Source organism: Macaca fascicularis, chromosome 20 (assembly GCF_037993035.2).
Source record: "Macaca fascicularis isolate 582-1 chromosome 20, T2T-MFA8v1.1".
In the NCBI taxonomy this organism is placed as follows: Eukaryota; Metazoa; Chordata; class Mammalia; order Primates; family Cercopithecidae; genus Macaca; species Macaca fascicularis.
In genome coordinates this window covers 58,926,001-58,935,176 of record NC_088394.1, presented here as the reverse complement: position 1 = coordinate 58,935,176, position 9,176 = coordinate 58,926,001, and the positions used below count along the sequence as shown (strand labels likewise).

The window sequence follows — 9,176 nt, the reverse complement described above, 5'->3', positions numbered from 1 at the left end:
ACAATTCCAAGAGTTGCTAGTCTTAATGATTACAGAATATTCAAGGCAATGGTGGGCTGCCTTGATCTTTATTTCATAGTTGACTATTCTATCATTAGATTTAGATTCAACAGCAAGTGAAAAAAAAAGGGCTTAAACAAGATTGACACTTCTTTTCTTCACGTGTAAAAAAAAAATCTAGATAATAAATTTTAAAAAAGAAAATGAAGAGTCTATAGGTCTGATGAGATGGGTCCATGGGTATCAGAAGTCTTAGTTTCTTCTCACTCGTGATCATGCTATTGTGAATATATAAATGCCTTCTTGTCCTGTGGATCAATGTGGTTGCTCAAGCTCCAACCATAAGAACTGGAAAGAGAAAAGAAACTCATGTTCACTTTGAAGGCTGTTTCCAGAGCTACCTAGATTCCATTGTATCATAACTTACTTACATTGGCACATATAGGTATAATAAAAATATAATATTAATATTTGGTGGCCATCTGATCAGCTAACATGACGTTGTTTTATTGAGAAAGTAGCTGATAATGAATATTTGGGAACAACATGTAGACCCGGTCCCAGCTGTTGAACTTTTACCAGCTTTTCCTGATCCCTGAAGAAAAAAATTAATCCTGTACCCATGTTCAAACAGAAATGTATTAAAACATTATTTTGACATATTATAGGCTCATGTTAATTAAATCTTAATGACTTATATAAAGAGAACAAGTTGACCCATCAAGAAAATGAATATATTATCTGTAAGACATGTTGCCTTGCTTTAGGAAATTTCTCTCTCTCTCTCTCTCTCTCTCTCACACACACACACACACACACACACACACACACACACACACCTTAAACATAAATATTCTGAAGTTTCCTCCTCTAAAAAAAGTGAGTAGTAGTTAGTTTCCTGGATTCTTCTTGGTATTTTAGGCAGATTTAAAAGGAGGTAATATCTGAGAAATTGTTTTTCTAAAACGTAAGATGCATTAATAATCTTTCCTAAATGATGATGAAGTGAAGAATGGACACTAGCCTACTCCAGGTATTGCTGTTCTCTTAGGATCTGAATGGGAAATGCCATTAAGGTTCTCATTCATTTATAGAACAAGAATCCACATAGATTATATGGTTTGAAGTTCCCTTCATTTATGCAGCAAATACATTTTCAGCATCTGTTATGGGCTGCACACTAATTTGGGCCCTGAGCTACAGCAGATAGTAAGACATATGGAACACTTGAACTCATGAAGTTTATGATTGAAAGGTGAACACACATTCCAATAATGATGTAACGACGTGCATAATTATATTCTGAAGGAAAAGTATTGTATGAATGTGTATTTGAAGGATTAGTGTTATATGAATGTGTATTTGGAGGAAAATTAGTATATGCATGTGTAAGAATGGCAGAGGTAAAATTGTAGGGATATGTAGAAAATGACGACTTCCTGAGGCTGTGAGATTTAAGTAGAAATCTGAAGGCTAAGAAGGTGGTAACTATGCAAAAAGGAACATCGGTAGGGGATTAAAGAACAGGAGCAAATTCAGGGAGAGAAAACAGCATGTGTTAAGACCTTGAAATGAGAAGGTGGGTGAGACAGTTAAGGATATTGGCTTATTCACTTTAATGTTCTGAGCCCTAGTTTCTTTGTTTACAAAATAGAAATAATAGGAATTATAATTTTCTCATAGAAAATAAAGTATAAGAAATGACTTATAAACAATGAAATGCTTCAAAAACAATAATTATTTTGTTTACCTAATACAAATGATAAAGCTCTAGGTGGTTCATGCTTACTATATGGTTTGCAAACCTCCTGCTTTGCCCCCTAAAAGCAGGGTTAGTATAATACTTTACTTAGACTATACTTAATGGATCCATCTCTGATTATTAGAAAGAAAAAGTTAATAAATGTTTAAGTTTGGTAGGTAAAAATAATAGGAACTACCACTCCAAGAAGTATCCATGAATGCCCCATTATTGGGGTCATCTGAGAAGAACCAGACCCCAAACTTTAAATAATCCTGATTATCTTGTTTATTTGAAAATACTGGTGTAAGGACGGGAGGCTTAGGGATTATATTTCCAAACATTACATCATGATCAAATACCCAGCGCCTGTATTTCCATTTAGTCTCGTGACTTTGTTTGATGCAAGACAATGAGATTGCTGTGACCTCTTGGAAAGAACCATATTTCATTGAAATCCATCTAGTGTGATAGACTTAACACCACCGTGAGGAATACATTGGCAACGACTGAGTACTAACATTGTTTGTAGGCCATAGAAGGACAATACCTGTGCCCCAAAGACCTTTGGCTCTCTGACTGCAATTACCTGCTTCTAAATTTAATAGCAATCAGACAGACAGAAATTCCCAACATGCCAAATATTCAATTCAAAATAAAACTCAGGCTTTCTAAACCCTTTTTAAAATGTGGCATGTTATTCAGAATTAACAATTATAATGAGCGCCTACTATGCAGAAAGTGACCTCTTAGCTGCTTTCACACAGTCTGCCTGATTTAAATATTTCTAACAAGCCCTGTGATGGATCAGATCAAGCATTAGTGTCCCTGTTTTGCAGCTAAGAAAGCATGTATTGAGAAATATTAAATAACTTGTATAAATCATATCACTCAGGAGAAGCAGAGCCAGGATTTTAATTTAAGTTTACCTTACTCCACATCCAGTGTTTGTTTTCTTATAATAAACTACTCCCTTCTTTGCACGTATCTCCTCATGCCCCCACCCTGCACAAAGTCTACACTAAGTTATACAAACGTTATTGAGAAGATGCAGTGGACTTGACTGTTTTTACTACAGTCATCCTCATTAAAGTTGTGAATCTTTAGATCAATGTAGAGAAGAAAAATGGTTTTACTTGCAGAATTACAGTTTGTTTTTGACATTCCAATACTGGAAACATGTCTCCACCCTAAATCTCAGAATGAATGCTTCATAGACTATCTTCAGTCTCCTTGTAATTCAAGCCTCACCTTAACCAGAATGACCCTCAAATTGTATTAAGCCATTAGACCCCCGGGCAGTGGTAGAACCAAAAGGAGAAGATTTTTGAAGTCTCCTTTTGGGGAATTGTTATTCAAATATTTACCTTCTCAGGAATTCTCAACATCTAAAGATCTATAACATTACCAATTAAGTTCTTCAAATATCACACAGCGGTAACAATTTCAGTTTTCTAGGAACCCAATTTAATTATCTGTCTTCTCTCTGCAGCACGTAATGTTGTATATCAAATATCTGAAGAAAAAAGATTTATGGACCGGGCGCAGTGGCTCATGCCTGTTATCCCAGCACTTTGGGACGCTGAGGTGAGGAGTTTGAGACCCATCTGGCCAACATGTGAAACCCCATCTCTACCAAAAATACAAAAACGATCCAGGAATGGTGGCATGTGCCTTCCCAGCTACTGAGGCTGAGGTGGGAGAATCACTTGAACCAGGGAGGCAAAGGTTGCAATGAACTGAGATGGCACCACTGCACTCCAGCCTGGGTGACACAGCGAGACTCTATCTAAATAAATAAATAAATAAATATTTATGGATCAGATAGAGCAGGTCATTGTTATTAATTCCAACTATGTATTTTAAAAGTGGACAGAAGAGATGTAAGAGATGTAGAAATCTAAGAAATCTCACAAGCTATAGTTCACATAATTTAAGCTGTATCCTGACAAATATAGCTAAAATTTTCTCTTTCCAACAAATATGCCACTACCCTGGGGAAAGAGTGGTAACATAATATACCATTCTGACGTCTGTCTGCTTGGAAGATTTTTGTTTAATTTTTTTTGTTCGATCAGTTATTTTTATTGTTTTACATTATTCTTCTAAATAGATAATTTACGGACATAGTGCTTTTTCTTCTTCAAGTTTACATAGTACAAATTTACATACCATGCAATAATATTCTATCTGTATTTCTCAACAAGGAACAAATACAAGTATGGACAGGATCACCACACTCATTGCAGGATAATTAACATCCCTGAATTTCTCCTCTAGATGCCAGTGACATCCCCCATACCAGTCATTGTCACAACCCAATCTCTTTGCACGTACAGTTTTTTAAACATTCCTTGGGTAAGGGATACTGCTCCCAGTTAAGAGCCACTGAACCAGATGCCGAAGAAAACCCCACAACATTTTAAGCAAAGGAACACGAAGATAGTATTTATATTAAGCTGGTACTGGATAAAACACATGATTTTTTTGTTTCTCGTGAGAAGTCAAACTCATTGCCCATACACATATATAGTCCTGTTGAGTTAGTATAGCAAAAGAGAAGGAACAAATGTAAAAGTGTGCTACCTTTCATTAGTTATTTAGTGCTCTAGGCTTCCTATGATTGACCCAATCCTTTTAAGCGTATGAGCAAAAGACTTCAGGACGTAAAAGTCTTCTAACCAGTGGGACAGGCATGTTTTAATTATTCCTTAAATCGGAGATTTCATGTATCTTTTAAATTCTTTCTGTGAATAAAGAGAGATCAGAGAAGTTAAGGCAAAAGTAAACATGTAACATAATGAGGAAGACTATAGTAAGGAGCTTATACCAATGCACTAACATTGAACGAAACTGTGAACTTAAGAAATGAGTTGCAGAGCCATGAGGAGTGCCAAGGACATAAAACTGGGAAAAGGATAGAAAGTTCCCAAACTGGCATAGCCAAAAAAGAGAATCCATTAGTTAATATAAACTAATTTTCAAAGGTAAGTAGGGTTAGGATAGGGCTACCAGGACAAAGATGATTGGAATATTGGCAGCAAACATAAAAAAAGAGATATGCACTCCTGAAAAAGATATTATGGGAAGGACTAGCACAGTAATTGGAAGCTCGGGCTATGGGGAAATAAACCAAAGATGCTTTCAGATTAGAACTAGAATTAAGAAAAAAAAAAGCATCAAGAGGGCTGGAGGTTCTAAACAAATGCCCAAGCCAATACTGGATTTGAAAATCAGAGCCAGGGTCTTTAACTTGTACGTGTGTGGTCTACAGACCAGCAGCATCCATTTATCTAGGGGTCTGTTTGAAGTACAGATCCCAGTCTACAACTGCTAAATGCACACTTTAACAAGATCCTGGGGTAATTTACATACACATTAATGTTTAAGAAACACAGAACTAAACAGTCTCTAATAACATTAGACAATCATATTATTCTATTGAGCATTTCCTCCCTCACTTAATCAGAACCACCTAGTTATCCAAGCAAAAACCATGGAATCACTACCAGCTCTCTCTTTCCACCTTTTATAACTATGCAGTCAATAAATTCTATCCAGTATGAAATAGCATTGTATGACCTGCCTCTATCACTTCAGTCCTGATTTCTCTGTCATTACCTTGATTGACTTCTTTACTGTTTCATGACTGAACTCTTGCAATAGCATCCCAACTAGTCTCCCTGCCTCTCATGTCTCCTTTGATTGCTCTAAAACACAGATCACATCATGCCTCCATCTGCATAAAAACTTATATGGTCTCTATTAAATAAAGAATAGAGTGAAAACATCCTTATTACAGTATTGCAGTACACATGAACCTTTTAAATCATGCTTCATCTCTAAATATTCCTCTCTATACTACCCTTGCTGCAATGTCTTTCTCTTTCACAAGGAAGGGTCTTTGCACATGCTATTTTTTTTCATATGCTTGGTACTCTGCCCTAACTTGGGTTGCCCTAATGCAAATACCCCCAGATATGTTAATAGACTCTTAGATAAAGATAAATTTATTTTGGAGGTGATCTCAGTAAACAGGAATAAAGGAGATGGCAAAGTGAAACAGAAAATGGGAAGCAGAGTGAGGAGAACAAACAAAAACACACTCAAAAACAATGGATGGTGTATTTATGAGCTGGTTACTTCATTAGAGGATAGACATATAGACATTTGTACCTTGACTCACATTCCCCATTTCTGGAGAGCTGTAATGGAAAGCATCAGTCTTCTTTACTTTTGGCTTGCTCCTAGGCATGGCTGAACAGCCTTCTACAGCTATAAGAAGAAAAAGCACAGAGACGAGACCGTGTGGTGAATGCATCTTATGGACAATGGGCAACAGTACATGGATTGTACACCTCGGCTGATGAAACCAGGTGGGCCAAGACATTGCTGTGCAGGGCATCACAAAGGTATGCTGCATACTCTTAAAACACTGACAGATTCTTTTATCCTGTTCCCTCAGTATCCATGCTTAAAATTGTACCACTATAGTCATGATACTGTGGTATAATCACTGTGTTGATTTCCTTTCCCCAATACAATACTGTAGAGATGAAAACGATACATAAAGAATCAGATGATTTTGATGTTTAGTTTCTAACCAGATTGTAGCCTGGAAGAAAGACACACACTATTTGCGTTTCACAAAAGGAAGCTGTTACGGATTAAGTTTTGTACCCCCAAAATATATGTTGAAGTCCTAACCCCCAGTGCCTCAAAATGATTTTATTTGGAAAAAGAGTTATTGCAGAAGTAATTAGTTAAATTCAAGTGAGGTCATATTAGTAGGATGGATGCTTAATCCAAAACAACTGCCATCTTTAAAAGATGTGGGGAAGAGAGATCCAAAGGGAAAATGGCCATGTAAAGGCAAAGGCAGAGACTGGGTTTCTGCTGCCACAAGCCAAGTAGTGTCTGGAGCTACCAGAAGCTGGAAAAGGTGAGAATACCTTCTCCTCAAAAAGCTCCTAGGAGAGCACAGCTGTGCCAACCTTTTGATTTTCGACTTTTCTTCTCTAGAACTGTGAGAAAATAAACCTCTCTTGTCTTCAGCTATCCATTTTGTGGTACATTTTCATGCAGCCCTAGGAAACAAATACAAAAATTACATGTTATAAAGTGTTCTTTAAAATCAGTAATGTTTATTAAATCATAAATATGCTATGGAATAGAAAAGGGCTAAGTCGAATTTCAGAACATCTGGTCCCGTGTTTAGCCTTTTCATTTTACACATGAGGGGTTTGCAACTAAGAGAAATTAAGCAATTTATCTAAAAATGCACAACTAGTCAGTTGGAAAGCCCAAACTAAAACTGAGACTCTTGATGCTCAGTCCAAGGTAGCTTCTACTTCACCATAGGATTCATCTGCCTGCCATCCCTATCCAACTTCAGTCATATAGTCTCATCGTTTTCTGACAGGCTGACGGAGGTTGACCTAAACACCCACTGTTTGTGATTGTCACAGAATAGAATACCCCTTTTTCCTAGCAAAATGCTAGAGCACAGAATCTAAGCATATTTAGCGCAGTGGTTACCATGGTACCCATGTAATTTAATTACCACTCTTTTGTGAATATTTTAAAATAAAGTTGTTAAAAGATCAAACAGCACATTCAACATTGTATGGCTATAGAAATGATAAGTAGCTTTTTAACTGAAAATGTTCTGTTCCTGTAGGGAGTTGATTATTTTTTATGAGTTAAAATTTAATTATAGCATTGGATATATGTGTGTTTCTTTAATATATTACTATGCTTCGAAAGTTAAATATGTCAGAAACATTTTACCTTTTAATTTACAACTCTGACCAATCACTTTGCAAACCTCAGCTACAATTTTATCACCATATTTTATGTCTTTCTGATTGGAGAAAGCCCCATGTGCATACAATATTCAAGAACGTCTCAGAGAAAATAAAGAATTTCGAGGAGTTTTACCATTTGGCATTGGAGATTTATGAATGGATGACAGCATGCCAGTCAAACCGTTTATTTATATATAAACACTGATGTACCTATAAAGCACCAAATTCAATGCCAGGCAATTGAGAAACAAATAGAAATAAGTAACTTTTAAAGTCTCACTACTCAAAGTGTGGTCCAGGGACCAGTAGCATCAGATATCAACATTACCTGGGAGCTTGCTAGAAATGCAGAGTCACAGACCCCGTTCCAGACCTGTGGAATCAGAATACATATTTTCACAAGATCTTCCTGGTGATCCCCTATGCACACTCAAATTTGAGAAGTCTCATTCTAAGCAACTCACAGTTTAAGAATAAACAAAACCTGTACATAGTTGCAAATGAGTGTTGCACATGCTGTAATGAGCTACGCAATGGGTAGTGTGATTGAAATTATAGACGTGGAAAGTGCTTAGAGTGCAGAAGAAAATGGATATGACAGGGGCAGTGAGCAATATGCAATCTAATAAGTTGTGTTTGCTCGGGGTCTTGAATGATGAATGGTAGTTTGCCAAGAAGACAACAGGGTAGGGGACATCACAGATATTAAACAGCGTAAATAGCAATTACAAAGGTAGCGAGGGATAAAGGAAAGATTATTCTAGGAACTGGAATTGGTTCAGATTGATCAGAGTATAGAGGTTATGGGGATCCTGGCAGAATATCGAGTTCTTAGACAGGAGCTAAGTCATACAGTAATAAAGCATTTAGATGCTTAGTTCATATCAAACTAATAATTATTTTAACCTAGAATATTGTAAATTATATGGAACAAATTTATCAAGAAGCTTGGCAATCATAAAACCTAAAGGAAATTTTCTTTGGCTTAAATACTCGCCATTTTGTATCGTGTTTAATTTTGTCTAAATTGCCTTTAATAGTAAGTATCTATTAACGTTTTGCACATCTGGACTCTAAGCTCCATGAACTAAAGGAGCTTCTGCCTTCATTGCTTTATCCTTCATACTTAACTCAGTAATTGACACATCATAAGTGCTCAACAAATATTTGCTATAAGTATCAAAAATTTCTTCACCTAAGGATTGACTACTAATTGGTAAAATTTGCATTTTATATATGCCATTTAAATTTGACATGGATAAATAAGTTTTAATAAATGCAGAGTATCAGATAAATTAAATCTATATTTATTAACAATAGTTAGTTCAGTTTCACTAGAATTTGGTACCAGGAGATGCATAAAAGGACTTTGGTAGCCAGATTATGTCCTATGTGGATACAAAAGACTGTGCAGCCTTAGTCCGAAAAGTGCTTATATTGGTGGGAAGTTCATAATCCCATTATCCTTCCTTATTTCCGTTATTTACACAGAGAACTGTGAGATGCTTTCAAGTATCTTCAGATGGATACAACCTGTCATGTCCTCCCTTGTGTGGTGGATATGAAAGTATATACTGTACTTGGCAAATCTAGAGTAAAAAACAAAAGCTTGGAGAATCTCTGAACTC

The 9,176-nt window shown here is 36.3% G+C and overlaps 2 long non-coding RNA genes across 3 annotated transcripts in view; both read right to left on the bottom strand.

Moving 5' to 3' along the window:
- Positions 1-29: 29 nt before the first annotated feature.
- On the bottom strand, positions 30-4,469 carry LOC135968753 (uncharacterized). The gene is made up of 2 exons (XR_010583707.1): positions 4,328-4,469; positions 30-348 (listed from the first exon to the last, which is right to left on the bottom strand). It is a non-coding gene; the product is annotated as an uncharacterized lncRNA (long non-coding RNA).
- Positions 4,470-5,918: 1,449 nt separating this feature from the next.
- Positions 5,919-9,176, bottom strand: part of LOC135968752 (uncharacterized) — a 45,004-nt gene continuing 41,746 nt past the window's right edge. The window contains exons 2-4 of one of the 2 annotated variants that reach the window (XR_010583706.1): positions 7,877-7,921; positions 6,694-6,828; positions 5,919-6,016 (exon numbers count right to left, since the gene is read on the bottom strand). This is a non-coding gene — a long non-coding RNA (uncharacterized lncRNA). The remainder of the gene's footprint in view (positions 6,017-6,693; positions 6,829-7,876; positions 7,922-9,176) is intronic. The other variant, XR_012428708.1, reaches the window with a different exon arrangement.